The following is an 18210-nucleotide window of genomic DNA, read 5'->3' on the forward strand; positions in this document are numbered from 1 at the left end:
TAGCTGGTTTCCCCATCGAGGAGGCTCTCGCATGAAATGCCGGGACGACAGATGCATGCGTTCATCCTGGAAGGGAGACCTGGGCTCCAGCACGCGTGGCAGCCGGGTGGCGTTTGCCGGGAGTCACGTCTCAGGGCTGCAGGTGGGCGGGAGGGACCAGCATGGGAAACGGGCTCCACGACGCTTGGGCAGGTTGGGGGTGATCAGACACAAGGAAGAAAGACCCACAGAAATCACCTGGTTCCGTGGTTTGTAAAACTCAAGACACAGTCCCAGGCTCTAGCCCAGACCTGCTGAATCAGAATGTCCAGGCGTGAGGCAAGAAAGCAGTATTTCTGAAAACTACCCAAAGCAATGCTGTTACGCAGCCAGGTTTGGAAACCACGGATGGATCTACCCTGAATTTTACAGACAGACTGTGCTACAAATAAATGGCTCCCTAAACAGGCGTGTTAAAATGGAAGGAACAGCCAGTGAAGCTCATCATTAAGCAAACTTACTGTGAACGAGGCAGGCCACGCATCCAGAACATACGAAACCCGTCTTACAGAGCTGTGTCCCCTAACCCGTCCAGGCCCGCAGAAGAGTGGACCTGCGGGTGGTCTCTCTACTCTAGCGAGCCCCCAGATCTTCAAGACGTGCAGGTCTCTGATCCAGCCTCTCAGGGCACCCTCTGGAGGGCTCTGGGATGGGTAAACTCCCCGGTACCGGGCTCTACCTGGAGCCTGGTACATCAGGAGCTGCTTGGCCCATTGGTCGTCCCTGGATGGGTGGGGTGTCCACCAAACAGGCTGTTCTGGAGTGAGAGACATCTCTGTGCTGTGTGTTATTTTGCTGAGAGTCTCTGCCTCTGCCCCGAGCTATACTCCTGGGGATGAAGAACGTCACCTGCCGTATCAGTAAACAAAGGATGTTGCGACCCTCAAACCAGCAGCCACTGCAGTCACCCCCAGCTGTGCACCCTGAAGGGTTTCAGGATGGAGAAAAGCAGGATACTGACCCTAGAGAGTTACGGCGCGTATCAAAGGAATGATTTCAATGAGCCCAGACTCTTGCATCTGCCCACACAAAGAAAAGTGCTAAATTCATTAAGTTGAGATGTTTGGTTTTCTTTAATTCACAGTAATCTTTTGATGTTCCAACTACCTGGTTTTTGTTGCAGAAACTCCTGTAGAGCCTTGGTCCTCCCTGACCTTTTCAGAGCAGTTCCTCAGAGCCATCTGAGAGGTTGTGTCCTGGGCTTAAGTCCTCAGTAAATCCATCGAATAAAACATAATTCTCAACTCTCACGTTGTGCATTTTTTTTCAGTCAACACTACCAAACGCTCCTTTTGGGAAATGCAGCTTCCTTGTACGGTGGGAGTGTGCAAGGAGGGGAACGAAGCCCTGTTCCGTCAAGGAAGGCCGCTGAGCATCAATAACCTGTGGGTCTACCACATTTCCAGCTGCTTCCATTTTCACTGGCACCACACAGATCAGGTAAGTTCATTTACCTCCTCACCTGCATCTTGGATCAACACAGTAATCCTTCCATGAGCAGCCCATTTTAAATTCATAACACCCTTCCCTGGCATTCCCTATCTCCCTTCTTCGTTTTATTTTTCTCCCAAGCACTGATTATACTGTTAAATGCTTATTTATTTGCTTAAATTACTTTCCATTTTCTGACTTATTATTATGGTGTGATGTCTCTACTATGACATATACGAGGGCAGGGATTTTTTTGTTTCCCCGTCCACTGCCTGCCTTTTCCACTGCTGTATCCCTCCCACGTAGAAGGTGCAGTGAGGAAAAACAGCAGGATAGAGTGAGGACTGTTAAAAAAAAAAAAAGAAAGGAAGAAAGAAAGAGAGCAAACCCCACCACGGGGCGTGTTTCACAGCTCACACCTAACAACCAGAGGGAGCCCGAGCTAGCCTGGGGCCCTGGGCCAATCTGTGGGTGGTTTAGGTGAGTTGCCATGGTTACTGTGAAGCTGGGCCAGGGCCCAGAGCTCCTGCCTCGGGCCACCAGACCTTGGGGGTGGGTAGAGGGGGACCAGGAGGTTCGGGAAAAACAGAACACAGAGACTCACCCTTGGACAGAGACACGTTCTCACGGAAGGCTAAGAAACCGTAATCCCCGACGTCAGCGACTGGCGAGAGATGGTGTGAGCAGCGTCGGATCAAGTGCGTAACGTTAGGGGGACAAAGGAATCACAAACCAGAAGCAGAGCTGCAACTGCTTGCGCGCAGAGAGAATGAGCCATCCAGGGAAGCGGGGTGGCGGCGGTTTGCTGTTGCTTCGCAGAGGCCGGCGGGCTGAGCAGCCTCAGGAACTGCTAGGCAGGGGGTCCCTCTTAAGGGACTTCAGAACAGGAGAACTTGCAGTAGAAAGAGTATGCATTCTACAGAATCATTTCTGTTTTGCCCCAAACTTCGTATCTGTTCTCTGAAGCCTCCCTACTTGGTTTCCCTCGGACCACCGCCCCCCCCACAAGTGGGCAGTGTCACCCGCCCCCTGGCTTCACCTGGGTACCCGCCGCTCTGGCTCTGTCTCCAGGCAGATTTCTGCTCACCTGGAGGCACCTGCCAGCTCCCCCTGCACTCCACCTCCCGCTCGCTCCTCTGACTCACCCCGCGCAGCAGGCACAGGGCGCGGAGGCTGGGACCTGCTAAATCCTGCATCTGCTAAACACCTGCCCTGGATCCCCATTCCTCCTACAAAAGACTCTTCCACATGCCACTCATGCGCCTTCCTAACCGGGCTCCCATCTGCCTCTTCCACTCTCCTCACTGCACTTTCCTAACTCTGAGCCTTCACACAGGCTGGTCACTCTTGCTTAGAGAGCCCTTTCTCGTTTGTCTGGATTCAAAAATGGGACTCAGCTTTCCAGGGCCTGCTGCAGACCTGAGCTTGCTGAACGTGGTTTGCAGCAGGAACACACAGGGAAAGCAGAGAAAGGCTGACCACCCTGGGAAGGCTGGTCACGGTGAGGATTGGCAGAACTCCGTGGTGACAAATCCCATGACAAAGAAAACGCGCCTGGGTCCAGGCCAACGATCGACTTATTTCAGACGCTATTTACTAAAACAGATTCTAGCACGAGGAGAGGGTTTGGAGAGAAACTGGGGAGTTCAGAGGACTTTGACCCATTAGAGTATGTGGTGGGCGGGGGGTGTCAGGGCTGGTCCCCTCCCACCCCGCCCCGTGCAGGACACACTGTGCTTGTCTCTAACCTCCTCTTAGCAGTTCTGAGGACATGGAGACATGGCAGAGTGGTGGCAGTGGTCACACTCGCTGCAATGTGGACGGACGGACGGAGCACAGAAAGGTCTGTGGGAAACAGCCAGAAGAAGACACGATTCTACAAGACCGACCGAGTGCAGCTGAAACACCAAACCCCGCCTGCAAGGGAGATGAGGCAAAGCCACTCAGAGACAGGGACGGGGTAGTGGGGTCACCCGGGTACCCAAAGATCTAAGTCAGCAGAAGACTCCGGTGACCCTGTCCCTGTTAGTTAAAATTCAGCTGAAGAAGAGAATACGGGATGCCGATGAAGGCTGATTTATGTATCTACGCCTCACCTTGCTCCAGAAAGAATTTGGTGACTGCTATCACCGTCAGCTTCCCTGTGTTACTTCCCTTGAGGTTCAACGCTTTGGAAATCTCCACTCAAGTTCCATCATCCCTTCCTGGCCACACAGCCCTTAAAACTTGAGAAGCCTGACTGTGTCTCTACATCCCTGCAACATCTGCTTCCCCCATATATACCACCAAACAGACACTTACACACTTAAGTAATCTGTCTCCTTAGCCAAGATGCAACCCTCCCTTGTCTGTGTGGTCCCACAGGTGTCAGGGGCTAAATAAGCATCTACAGACCAGCTGGAGACCCTGGGTTGTAAGTGAAGTCAACTGGGGCACAGAGAAAACAGATTTTTCCCAAGATTGAGGAACAGAGACTAAAAGCAAAGAGGGATTACTCACACTGGTTTAGCAGGCCACCAGTTTTGGGCTCTCGACTTTGCCGGAAATTCTGAAGGGGATCAGAATATACCACCCCAAAATATGCCACCTTGGCATAAGGATTATTTTGAGTTGAAGGCAATTAGAAAACAGCAGACACAGGAGGAAATCTCTGGCCTCCCCCTTTCTACCTAAAAGCAGGATATAAATTTCCCTTTGTGAAGGTGTTTTCCCCTCCCATCACCCAGGAGGAGAAAAACCACCAGTATCACTGGAGAAAGACACCACCCAGATGGGCCTGCACAAATAAACCTACACAAATAAAATATCCCTTATCTGCCATTAGTTTTCGCCACATACTTACCTTCCCAAAATTTACCACCCCTGGAAGCTCAAAGCCCTTTTTCTTTGTCTTGTCACTTTCCCACAACTCATGTCCCTTTGTTAAAATGGTACATATGTTCTCAAGCCTAACCGATTCTTTGGGTTTGCTCTTCTTTCCTGTGAAGGTCCTGTGCACGTGCATAATAAACCTTTTCCCCTGTTAATCTGGCTCTTTTCTCTTGTTATTCTTGCCTGTCCTCAGTTTAATTCCCAGGCGGCACAGAACATAAGCAGATAGAGGAGAAGTTTTTTTCCTCTCCTACAGTTTCCACAAAGGGTATGCATAGCAGGTACTACAGAGCAACAGGACAGATGCCTGCCCAAATTAGGCTGGAAAAACACGCCGGAGGAGAATTCCAATTCTTGGATATGCCTGGACCCTCATACAGGTAAGGAAAGATGGGAAGGTGGAGGCCACTGTGATAGTGGGTCCCACAGATAAAAAGGGGATCCCTCCAGGATGTGAGGGTCCTGACACCACCGTCTGCCATCCCTGTCCTTGCCTCTCCAACAGCGTCCAGAAGCTGAGCCACAGAGCCCGAGGGGCCATCGTGGAAAATCACCTACTTGTAACAGACTGTCCTCAGCAATCCCTTACCTTGCTCTTCTTTCTACCCCCTGTCAGTATTCCCTTGCTCTTTCCTTCCTGTTTTCTAATTCCGTTTCTCCTACTTGGACCTTTATACTCGTGTATTGTTTTGGCGAAAATCTCTCAGTTTTACATATTTGTGTGATAAAACACCAGAAGAAGTAATTACAGTTGAATTCGGGTGGTGGGGCTGTGGGGGCACATGTATGTTTCACGGTAACCCCTTTTGCTGCAGTTGTAAAGGTGTTCTAATAAGAATTTTGGAAACAATTTTAAATGTTTTCCTTCTTCCTATTGCTACCGTCCTGCCCCTCTTCCTTTGGTGGCGACCTTGGGCAGGGGGTGGCAGAGAAGGCCCCAGAGCGGCAAGTTACACAGGAGCACCAGGAGGAAGCACAGGGACAAATGAGAAAAGCAGAAAGCGCAGCTCGCGCCAGTTACTGGGTGGAGGGCCATTGCTCCGCGTCGTGCATGCGTTTGATGGGGCAGAGAGGGTGACTTGGGCCCCAGAGGGATGTTTAAAGCATTTCTTCTATCTTCTGTCTCCTCCATCTACTTCCTCAGCCTCACAGCAGATGTCCCACGAGAGAGTCAACCCAGCTGCCCAGGGAGAAATGGTTTGAGAACTCTAAGAAGTGAGAGGAACACATCTTCTTCTTTGGGAAGGGAGCACAAGTGCAGTCCCTGGGGGCGGGTCTCTTCCACGCAGCTCAATCGCTCGCCTCCCATTGGTATGTGCGTTTCCTTGGTTAGTTAAGAAAGTCACCACCCACCCCAAGTACCCTGCCCGAATACCCCTGGATAAAAAGGACACTACGGACACTGTTGGGTTTTTTTGTTTTGCTGAAGAGAAAGCTTCCAGGTACGCTGGGAGGATTAAATGGGCTCATCCACGAGGGGTATCCAGGTGAAGCCTGGCCCTCCCTCCACCCCGCTGCTCCCTCTGCTGTCTGGTCCTCCTAGGCTGGGCCACTGGTGACTCACTTGCAGATACCTGGGAACCTCAGGGCTTCAGGGACAGAGTTAGCTTCTCCACACCCAGGGCCCCTTCCAGAAGCACCATATCCTCAACACACCCGGCACTCCCCCATCTGCACAGGACCTAACTTTTTTAAAAATTAATTAATTAATTAATTTACACTTTATTTTTGGCTGTGTTGGGTCTTTGTTGCTGCGTGCAGTCTTTCTCTAGTTGCGGTGAGTGGAGGCTACTCTTCATTGTGGTGCGCAGGCTTCTCACTGCGGTGGCTTCTCTTGTTGCGGAGCACAGTCTCTAGGCGCGTGGACTCAGTAGTTGTGGCTCGCGGGCTCCAGAGCGCAGGCTCAGTAGCTGTGGCGCACGGGCTTAGCTGCTCCACGGCATGTGGGATCTTCCCGGACTAGGGCTCGAACCTGTGTCCCTGCATTGGCAGGCGGATTCTTAACCACTGAGTCACCAGGGAAGTCCCAGGACCTGCCATTTTGTTTGCCAAGTTCCACCAGAAAAACTGATTGCACACCAGCTGCCATTTGACCTAACAAAAGCTCCTTGACAATTAAAGTGATTTGGAATGCTCCAGCTAGCTTGTTGAATGGAGCTCCTTTTAAGTACCCATTGTTTTCTCTGCAGTAATTTTTCTTCTTCCAGCAGTACTTCTTGCCTCTACTTCCTTCCCTAAATGGAAATTTCATTTGCATGTTTTCACTTCTCATCATTTTTTAAAAGATATTTGTTTATTCTTCATGTGGCTTCAACCAGCTAGTTAAAACCTTTCAGTAATATTATGTTAATTTCTATACTATAATTGATCTCCCTGTTTTTCTTTTCTGACATTCATTCAGCTTCTCTGAAGCTGTTGAAAGGATATTTTGGTAGTATTTTTGGTGCATGAAAAAAGTTAAATTTCAGCTTCTGGCTTAAGAAAACTGATGAACAATTTCTCTACCTGAATAATACTCCTCTGCAAGCCAGAATATGTCTAGAGTGAAAAAAAAAAAAAACAGGAATAATCTGCAAGATTAGATAATATTGATAGTAAATTCTCATAAAGGTGTTCTGAGAACAAATCAGGTAATATCTTGAAGACACTGTTTCAAAATTCCATGAAGAAAAAAGGTCAATCTACTAACATGCATTGCATTATTAGGCATTCTCCCTTCTTCAACTAGAACAAAAAAATTAGACAAGGTAAGAAAAATGTGACAGTGATATGTGGCTATAAATAAATGAGAAGGATTCGTCTAGTAGACTTCAGTCTTTTCTCAGCCATTCGGCTGCTTTTCTCAGTAAGGAGTAGCTATGTGGTGAGTCAGTGTGTGCGTGTGTGAGAGAGACGACATTATTCACAATCATCCGTGAGCTCAGCCCCATCCTCCTGAGGCAGCTGCCAGGCACTAGCTTCCCGGGGAACCAGGGGACAAGAGGACAGTGTCCAGTTCCCACCTGATGTTCCACCATTTCGAAGAACGTACTGAGATTTGGAGGGCTTCAGGGACTGTCCTTTTGGCTTTAAAAACTGTAAGATGAATACAGGAAAAGCTTTTTCCTCGTTTCTCCACCATCAACTTGCACGAGAAACGGCAAAGGCGATTGCCCCGCCAATCATTGCACTACTGGGAATGACCCTTTTGCACTGCTTTTTTTCTCAGCTGCCCAAACATCTTCTAGAGGTTTCCTCTGAACAATTTTATGTTAAGGAGGCTGAAGGATAGGAGCCATGTGTGGGCGGAGGAGAAAACAGGAAGCCCATTGTCCTAAATAGTCATTTCAGCCTAATAACCCCATGGTGCGGCTACTCATTAACTAGCAAAGCATCACAATACACCTTACATTAACGCCTACTCGTTATGCCCGGCTATAGCCATGTCTCATCACGACTGATAATGCAGCCAACCCCACACTTCAAAAATAATTCACAGTTTACAGTGTACCGTGTCTTGTTTCTCAGGATTGAAAAAGGCTTTCCATTTATCACCTCGGCTGTTCCCACAGTAGGGAACGGGGCCAGATCAGATGGCGGTTGCCTCCTTCCCCCCCAGCATGCAGAAACGAGGAAAAGGATTTCCCCAAAGGATCAAGAAGCCAGCCAAAGGGCCCGGGTCCCCTCCCTGCCTCTTTGAGGCATTTGCCACTGAATTTTCCTGTCGCACCATGAGAAGGAAGCACCACAGTGAGGACTCCTGAGCAGATGATGAGACTCACACGGTTTAATGGGAAACACCAGCGCAGCCCAGCCGGCCCTGCGCCAGCCTTTTACAGTCCTGGGAGGCAACAGAGAGAGAAGAAAACAGGCGCCGGTGGGGAGCTGGGAAGAGGGTGGGAGAACCCGTGTCCAGGATCCACTTTATCACTTGATCAAACTTTACCATTTCTGCATTTCCTAACACCTTAGCTCAAGATACACAGAAATAAGTCCTCCTTGTTTTTAAATTAAGAAGTCTTCTCCAGTCACACCTCTGTCCACCGCCCCATCCCATCCTCTTGTTTTTATTTCTAAGGTAATTAAAAAAATTAAACCAAAGCTCCCCCAGTGCCGTTGGGTGCGCGCGCTGCGAGCGCAGCCCATTTCAGCACCAGACTCGGGGACAGACGCCATAAGGGAGGGACAAACCGTCGCCCCTCCGTCCACTGTCGCCGCCCGAACTGTTCCCGAGGCAGGTGTCCCAGGTGCTGGGGAATCAAGAGGGCTTCTTCAGGCCCAAAGCATTTCTCCAAATAAAATGACCAACTAGCCACTCCATCCCTCCCATTACGGCGCTCCTCAACGGGGGACGCCCCTGCCGAGACAAGAACGAACGGCCGTGACCTACATACGAAAAAGGAGTCCCCAGAAGCCTCCCCCGCCTCGAGCCGGAGAGATCGGGCGACCCCGACCCCCAGGAAACCCCTCAGACGTTCCGAGCTGTCTGTCCAAACCTGCACTCGGGTTTCCCAAGGGCTCGGCGGAGGGTCCTGGCTTCGAGGAGCCCCCGCACGCGCCGGCGCCGGGCCGCCGATGATGCCCACCTGTGCGGGCGCCGCGCAGGCCGGGTTCGCCGCGGGCGGCCAAGATGATCACAGGTATTCGTTTCGCGAGCTTCCGCTGACAGCTGCAGGAAGACGCAGGCACCAGAACCGTCTCTCCAGTTCCAGAGACCGTCCCGCCCGAGTTTCCCTTTTGTCTCTGGCTCGCCCCGAGCTCGCCGGAGCAAGGACGGTGCCTCTCGTTCCCCACCGACACGCCCCAGCCGGCACTTACCCGGGCCGAGGGCGCCGCTCACGCGCGGGCTTTGTCTCCGGAGCGGTGCTCACGGGGGGTGGCCAGACCGAACGGCATCGCCCCTCAATCCGGGCGCAAGGCTCGCGGGGGCTCCGGCTCCGGCTCGGCGCTTCGGCTCCCGCGCCTGGACGCGGACGGGCTCACGGTGGAAACGCGCGCCTCGCGCCGCGCGCCGCCCCCGGGGTCTCCGCGTCGCGTCACCAGCCCCGCCCCGCCCCGCCCCGCCCCGTCCCGTGCCTCCAGGCCCGGGCAGGGGAAAGACCACGTGAGGCCGAGCGCGCGGTGCTGGTGGGCGAGCCCGTGTCCCGCTGGCGAGTGCGGTCACCCAGCTGCCGAGTACTTTGTTTGCTCGGCACCCCCCCGTGCCGGGCTCCAGGCGTGCGTCCGGGTCCGGCGGGTGCAGAGTGCGTGTCGCCGACCCCCGCCTTCTCGCGTCCACTCTGGTCGCGCCCACTCCGCAGCAGGGTCTCGCCGGGCGCCCGGGAGGGGCCGGGAAATCCCTCCCGCCGCCGTCGACGTCACTGGTGCGTCACCGGGGCTCCCGCACCGGGGCTCCGCGCACTCCCAGCGCCCCTAGTCTCCCATCTACGACCCCGTGCCTGGCTCCGCGACCCCCGCCCGTCCCAGCTCTCCGCCTGGGACGCGCATCGCCCAGGGGCTGGAGGAGGGGAAATGGGGGACGCTGGGGTGTTGGGGCCGTGGTCCTCGCGGGGTTCGGGGACCTCGGCCTCTGGCATCTTCTTCCTTGCCAGCGGGTTAGCTCCGTGGACCAACCCGGCTAGGCGCGGCCGGTTGCCATCCATCACCAAAGAATACACAGTATACCCCACCCCACCCCCAAGGGGGGCAGTGAAAGGAGAAATGTTTAATACCCGTAAAGATTCACAGGGCATTGTCTCCATTTACCCGGACGTTGCTAAGTAACTGGAAATGTAGGGATGGCCACGCCAGCCCAAGGCGTTGGGAGTGGGAACGAGTCGCGAGCTCTCCTCCCTGGCTGCGACCGAGAAGGCGGGAGCACATTCCTAGTGTTCGTGGAGGGCAGAAGCTGTTTCCACGGGGAAATCCTTGGCGACTCCTCGTTCCTTCTGAACTGTAAGCGTTTTGCGATCGAGATACTAAAAAGCTCTCGGTTATAATCCTTTTCCTTTAGGGAAAAACAGCTTAAGCGCCGTCCATGTTACAACTCCTGGTAAAATAATACAAAACCTTTGGAATAGGGAAGCTACGTTACACTTAGAGCAGTGTTAGCAAGATTGGTAGGAAAAGGAGGCCAATGTTAATTCCTTTATAGGAACAGCAGAAAATCGTGGTTGACAATGAGGAAATATTTCTTGAAAACCTGCGTTCGCCGTCCTCATCCACCATCAGCAGCCATTCCTTGTTGGAGGAATGGCTTGTTTCTTAGAGGATCACTTGTTTCTTGGATCTCTGATCCCCGTTGCTTTGACATTTGCCCCAGACAAATGTTCACCTTCCGAGACTCCAAGTGTCTGATAGAGTGCAAATGTGGAGCTCAGAAAGCCTCACCTGGGGCTAGCCAACATCTCACACGGGTTTTTGTCACAGCTTGGAAGTGCCCATTTAAAGACACAGAGTTAAACTATGGTACAGCGACTCAGCCAGTAAATACCCACTACACTGACCTTTTTTTTTTTTTTTTAGACGCTTCTCTTGTCTGACTTTATTTTTATTTATTTATTTATTTATGGCTGTGTTGGGTCTTCGTTTCTGTGCGAGGGCTTTCTCCAGTTGCGGCAAGTGGGGGCCACTCTCCATCGCGGTGCGCGGGCCTCTCATTATCGCGGCCTCTCCCGTTGCGGAGCACAGGCTCCACACGCGCAGGCTCAGTAATTGTGGCTCACGGGCCCAGCTGCTCCGCGGCATGTGGGATCCTCCCAGACCAGGGCTCGAACCCGTGTCGCCTGCATTGGCAGGCAGACTCTCAACCACTGCGCCACCAGGGAAGCCCCTACACTGACCTTTTTTAAAAAAGTGAGAAAGATATATGAGAACTGCATTTAAAATTCAACAAATCCAAAATTGGGCTCATTATTTCCACTCCCAAATCTGTTTCTCCTGTACTTCCTGACTCAGAGGCACCACTCCCCGGTTGGTTGGCTAAGGCAGAATCCTCAGTGTCATTCTTATCCCAACTCCCATCTCAATCAATCCCAATCAGGCAATTGTAAGGGAAATCAGTTTCCACCCTTTCAGATTCCTCACTCACTTATTTTATCTTTCTAATTTATTACAATACCCCTTAAAGTAGAATTATGTCCATTTTAAAGAGAAAGAAGAGGGTCAGTTTGAGCCCGTGGCTCCAGAGTGAATCCCTAGACCAGCAGCATCAGCTGGGAACTTGCTAGAAATGCACATTCTCAGGACCCATCCCAGACCTACTGAATCAGAAACTCTGGGGCTGGGGCCCAGCAATTGGTGTTTTAAGCCCTGTAGGTGATTCTGATTCTGTCTATCTCTGTCCATCACCCAAGACTGCTGTGTTGACGAAAATTCAATTAGCAATCAAACTAAAGAGAAAAAAAGGGAATTTTATTCGAGCCAAACTGAGGATTATAACCCAGGAGACACACTCTCAGAAAGCTCTGAGAACTGTTCCACCTGTTAGAAGTCAGAGGCGCAGTCATACACATTTTCGAGACAAAAGATTGTATATCAAAATGACATATTGATATTTTACATAAAGTTCCCCAAGGATAATGCAGTCCAGGTAAGCCCATACAAAGCAGCAAGTCACCATGACCCCCTAGCATTGGGAAAGAAGGCTATTCTTTTACATTGATAAAATTAGAAGAAAGAGGGGGAGAAAAATGACCTGTGGCCCAGCAGGCACTCTCATCTCTGAGAAAGTCTGGTTAACGTGTAACAAAAATGCACACTGCACATTAGGGAGGGAGGAAGGAGGCATAAAGGGACAGAATGAGACAATTTTGTGTTTAAAGTTTCTTGTCCTGCCTTAAAATTTAAATTTTATTTCATTAGCAGCAATCACCTGACACCGGCTCCAGACCCTGGACATCCATTTTCCTTCCTTTGCCCCCCCCCGTTTTGATAGCTTTGTCTGATACCGATATAGCCTCTGCAGATTTCTTAGATAGGTGTTTGCATGATGTATCTTTTTCCATCCTTTTACATTTAACTTATCTGTATCTTTATTCTTAAAGTGGGATTCTCTATTCTTGCAGACAGCATAGATTTGGATCTTGCTTTTTTATTCAGCCTGGCAAACTGGGCCTTTTAATTGGAGTGTTCGGGTTATTTACTTCTTATGTAATTATCATGTGGTTGGGTTTAAATCTACAATCTTGCTATTTGTTTGTTTTCTATTTGTCCTATTATTGTGCATTCCTTTTATCCTGTCTCTCTTTTTTTATAATTGAAGTATAGTTAATTTACAATATTATATTAGTCTCAGGTGTACAACATGGTGATTCAAAATTTCTATAGATTACACTCCATTTAAATTTATTATAAATATTGGCTATATTCCCTGTGCTGTACAATATATCCTTGTAGTTGATTTATTTTATAAGTAGTAGTTTGTATCTCTTAATCCCATACCCTTATCTTGCCCCTCTCCCATTTTCTCTCCCCACTGGTAACCGCTAGTTTGTTCTCTATATCTGTGAGTCTGTTTGTTTTGTTATATTCATTCATTTGTTTTATTTTTTAGATTCCACATATAAGTGTTAACATATAGTATTTGTTTTTCTCTATCTGATTTATTTCACTAAATACCCTCCAGGTCTATACATGTTGTTACAAATGGCAAAATGTTATACTTTTTATGGTTGAGTAGTATTCCATTGTATATATATACCACATCCTCTTTATCCATTTATCTGTTGATTGACACTTAGGTTGCTTCCATATCTTGGCTATTGTAAACAATGCTGCTGTGAACACTGGGGTGCTTGTATCTTTTCAAATTAGTGTTTTTGTTTCCTTCGGATATATGCCCAGGAGTGGGATTGCTGGATCATATGGTAGTTCTATTTTTATTTTTTTGAGGATCCTCCCTTCTGTTCTCCATAGTGGCTGCACCAATATACATTCCCACCAATGGTGTAGGAGGGTTCCCTTTTCTCTTCACCCTCTCCAGCATTTGTTATTTGTAGACTTTTTGACGATGACCATTCTGACGGGTGTGAGATGATACCTCATTGTGGTTTTTATTTTCATTCCTCTAATAATTAGCAATGTTGAGCATCTTTTCATGTGCTTGTTGGCCATCTGGATGTCTTCTTTAGAGAAATGTCTATTTAGTTCTTCTGCCCATTTTTTGATTGGGTTGTTTGTTGTCAATTGTATCCCAATAAAACTGGAAAAAAATAAAGATAAGTCACATAAAACCTAAATTCTTAAAATTTCAGATATTGTATGCTTATCTCTAGAAGTTGCATTTCATTTTTCTAATCTTCCATTTTTTCTCATTAGATTTGTTTTTCTTTAAATCCTTGAGCATATTGAGCATATTTTTAATAGCTATTTTATTATGCTTCTCTGTGAATTGCATTCTTTCTTTTCTTGGTCTCTTTCTTTGAAATAAGTTTTCTACTGTTTTGGGTCACATTTTCTTATTTCTTCCTATATCTAGTAATTTTTAAATTAGATGCTAGACATTGTAAATATATGTTGTTGTGTGCCTAGATTTTGTTGACTTAAAGAGTAGGGACTTTGTCCTGGCAGGCAGTTAATTTCCTTATGGATCAGTTTGATAGTTCGGATACTTATTTTAAAGGACTTTAGCCTTTATTCTAGGACTAGTTTAGCCTTCCTACTATGGTATGACTCTTCTGAGGTCTCAACTGGGTGCCTGTATGTTCAATGAACTCTTCCTCTCTGATTGGTTGGAACTCAAATGTATCCCAACTCCCCGGGAGCTCTGGGAATTGTTCAGTTTACAGCTCCTTGGACATTCTTTGCTCAGACCTAGGGCATTTTATCTTCTGTACAAATGACAGCATTCAGCCAGAGCCTCCGGGGGCTCCACAACCAGGAACCTAGTTCTCTTGGTCTGGGCAGCAACCTTCTGATGGAACTCTGTGCCACAAATTCCAGTTTCTCAGCCTCCCCAAACTCTAATCTCTGATCCTCATCTCAAGATGTATTCTTGTGTATTCTTCTTAGGATCCCCTTTTGCACCGTGGTTGGTAAGTGCCCCCAGGCAGAAAGCTGAGGCAATGACAGGATTCACTTAGTTTGCAGCCTTTTTCTCAGGGATCGCAGACCTGTGCTGCCTGTTTTTCACTGTTTGAAAATCCTTGTTTCACATAGTATCTCCAGTTTCCAGTTGTTTATGATGGAAGGGTGAGTCTGATCCCAGTTTCCCCAGAGTGGATAGGAGCAGGAGTTCTTGGCCTATCTTTTTGGTTTAATTTCCCCTCATCCCTTCACTTTTACCTTCTGTCCCTGACACACGGACTGCTTCTACTTCCTGCTTTCTTACACCTTTGAGTCTCAGTAACACTGGTTTCCTTCTACCCTGGCCCAAATCTAGTAAATTTCTGTTTTCTTCAAGATTCGGCTAAATCACTAATATCTTTGGGAAACCTGACCTGTTTGCTTCCCCACTTTCCATTTTAGCCGGTCTGATCTATAAAACCTCTATTATAAAATGTACTTCATTGTATCAAAATAAAAAAAAAAACAACCATACCTCTTTCCACTATACTATGAGTTCTTTAAGAGCCCATCTTATAAATATTTGCGTGTGGTATGTTGTAGAGGCTTAAGAAATGTGAAATGGGACTCCATGTTTAATGGGACATCAAGAAAAACCATGTCCTTATTAATCTGCTTAATTTTAAATATTTTTAAGGATTTGGCAAAGGCGGTTTGGTGTATGACTGGCCCCACTTAGGAGGAAAATTACAAAAAGCCTTGCCTTTTGAACATTTTTCCTGGATAAAAAGTTTTCAAGGATCAGTGATAGAGTGATAAATAAAGACTGCAAAATATTGTCTGATATGGAGTGATCTGTTGCACAAAGAAAACACAAGGATTACCAGATTGAAAGAGACTGATTGCTTCTGGCACAATTCATCTCTGAGTGATAAGCAAATTTTTTGGTCTTAAACAGGGGTCTAAATGAGCCTTTTTTGGTGGATCTATAAGGAGCTATTGTGATCCCTGAATGGACACGTGTACACAACTCTGTCATTCTTATCCTATTTTTATATTTGTGTAATAATTATCCTGAGATAAACATGGATCTACTGAAACAGAGGACAAGAAAGAGGGTAAGAGACTCTTTGGGGGAAGTCAAATAAGTTCACTGCATGGTAGGGAGTTTCTTAGCGAAGAAGAAACTTAGGAAAATGTGTAAGTGAAGATAACCCAAGTGTGGGCTTCAGGTTCTGTAAAAAGACATTATCCAAAGATAAGGAAGGGTAACCTAGGACTTAGTTGTTTCTTTTGAGTTAGAACGTTTTCTTAAAAACAAGCAAAGAAACAAACAAATGAGACATACTGTAATAAAAACAAGCAAAGAAACAAACAAATGAGACATACTGTATCTGTCCACCCACCCATCCACTTACCCATTCACCCACCCAACCATCCCTCCATCCCTCCATCCATCCATCCATCCTTCTTTCCCAGTATATACGTAATCTACCCTATTCCAATGATACTATAAATTGCTCAAAACATTTAAAAATTCCTCTTTCAGAATTACCTGCAGAATCACACACTTTTTTTTTTTATACCTTGTAATTGTACTTTGTTTTTGACTAAAACAGTTATCAAATATTTCATTTATCAGATTCAGTTCGGAATGACTTTTGGATGTTTTCAAAACTCATATATGTTCACAGGAGAAAGATTTCTCAACACTGAGTATATTCAACACAATCAATTGTAATAATTGAAAGATTTAAAATTCAGGAAAATGCAGTAGGAGAGAGACCACCAGTCTAACATAAAGCAGTGGGGAAGAGGATGGCCCACTAAGTGAGCACTGGTATGAAGCACATGTATCTAACGCAGCTGAACTGAAGTTGCAATGATGCAAATGATGCCTGTACTGAGGACCAAAGAACGATGCTTGTGTATAAAGATGCACAGGCTAGAAAGGTGTGGAAGACACCTGTTCTTTCAGTCTCAACTACAGGCTGAGAGGCATCAGACCTCACAACTGTGTTCTCCAGACCACCATCAAATATAAAGCAGATGTGTAATTCTTATCTAACTAGGAGTACACGAGTTGATTTTACTTAGTTGTAATAAAACTGTATGTACAATATTATCTGTAGAAAGCACATAATAAAATTAGCTAAGTAACCATTTGTGTTTAGGTCATATCAACAAGTATGATAATTACAGTTTAGTTTTTTCCTAAAATCTCAGAAAGGATGGTCTTTTATCTTAATGCTTGAAACAGGATTCTAATGATTTTTAAAGCTCTTTTAATAAAATTAAGATCTGAGAATGAACGAATGACTTATTGTGATCAGCCTTCAGAAATTTTGGTAAGACCAGTTTAATTTACTTTGGAAATCAGCCAAACTTTGCCACAAAACACTCTTTTCTAAACTCATCTCTCATTAACTTTGGTCATGAGAGAAAAAACAAGCTCAGCACTAGAGCAAGAATACTGCAGCCCAGGTTCAAATGATCTTCTAGTCACTTTGGCCTCAAAGGACACACTGTATTATTTAGTTTCTCTCAAATAGCTGAGTTGCAACCCAGCATCCCCAAAGTGGCAGGATGTATTTTTCTGTTCAGCTCATATAACACAATAAAATTAGTGGCACCTCCTTCCCAACTCAGTGTACAGTCAAGTGTGTATATTTTGTATTGACAAATGTAGCTGCTTTTTATTTTTATTTTTTTGTAGCTGCTTTTTAAATTGTGGAGTTTAAAATTGGACATAACCTGGGGGGAAAAGCTGATAAATACCGTGTGTATTGCTACTCTTTGTGTGATACTCCAAAATACCAGTTTGTGCTGAACCTGAAACCTCTTTTGTTTCCCTTTGATCTCAATCTGGAATTGTTATTTCAAATGGCAATTCTTTGTTTTGTTTTATCCCCCATCTCCCCTCCTCCCCACCCCAACTGCTCCTGCAATGTTTTAAGCCTGTTAACATTTTGAAATGCTTTGGCTTCATAGTATATGGAGTGTTATCCTGAGGAGGATATTGAAAAATAACAGAGCCGTCCAAGGATTGGACAGGTTGGAAATAAATGGGGATATTTTGCCCCCAATTTGGGACAAACTGGAAATAGTTGAAGGATAATCAGCAAAGTAAGGGTAACATGGATAATTCAAAACCTCCAGTAGTTTCAATCTCCAAATGTTAAGCTATTGAATTTCTTTCCTCCCTACTCACTTTTCTAAATATTGCCTTGTAACCCTTCCTTAACTTTTGGCAATTTTATTATAATGTATCTTGGTGTGGGTTCCTTTGGGTTCATTTTATTTGGAACTCTCTGGGCCTTCTGGATATGGACTTGTTTTCTTCTTCCCCAGGTCGCAGAAGTTTTCAGCCATTATTTCTCTAAATAAGTCTTTTACCCGCCTGTCTCTCTCTTCTCCTTCTGGGATCCCTGTGATGCAAATATTGGTCTGCTTAACGCTTTCCCACAAGTCCCTTGAGCTCTCTTTACTCTTTTTCATTCCTTTTTTTCTTTTAGCTGCTCTGATTGGATGAGTTCCACTGCCCTTCCTGTCTTTGATTCACTGATCCTTTCTTATACTTCATCTAGTCTGTTGTGGAACCCCTTTATTATAGTTTTCAGTTCAGTTATTATATTCTTCAGCTCTGTGATAACTGTTTGGTACTTTCTGATATTTTCTTTCTCTTTTTTTGTTGACATTCTCACTTTGTTCATGCATCATTCTTGTAAATGTCAACAACAACAAAAAATCAATAGTCAATCTAAGAAAGAAACGGAAAATTTTTTGCAAGCCAAACTGCAGATCATAATCTGGGAGACAGTCTCTCAGAGAGCTCTGAGAACTGTTCCGAAGCGGTGGAGGGTCGGGGAGGTTCAGTATATATGTGATTTTGGTGAAGGGTGCATG

This window comes from Balaenoptera ricei, chromosome 16 (genome assembly GCF_028023285.1).
Source record: "Balaenoptera ricei isolate mBalRic1 chromosome 16, mBalRic1.hap2, whole genome shotgun sequence".
Taxonomy (NCBI): Eukaryota; Metazoa; Chordata; class Mammalia; order Artiodactyla; family Balaenopteridae; genus Balaenoptera; species Balaenoptera ricei.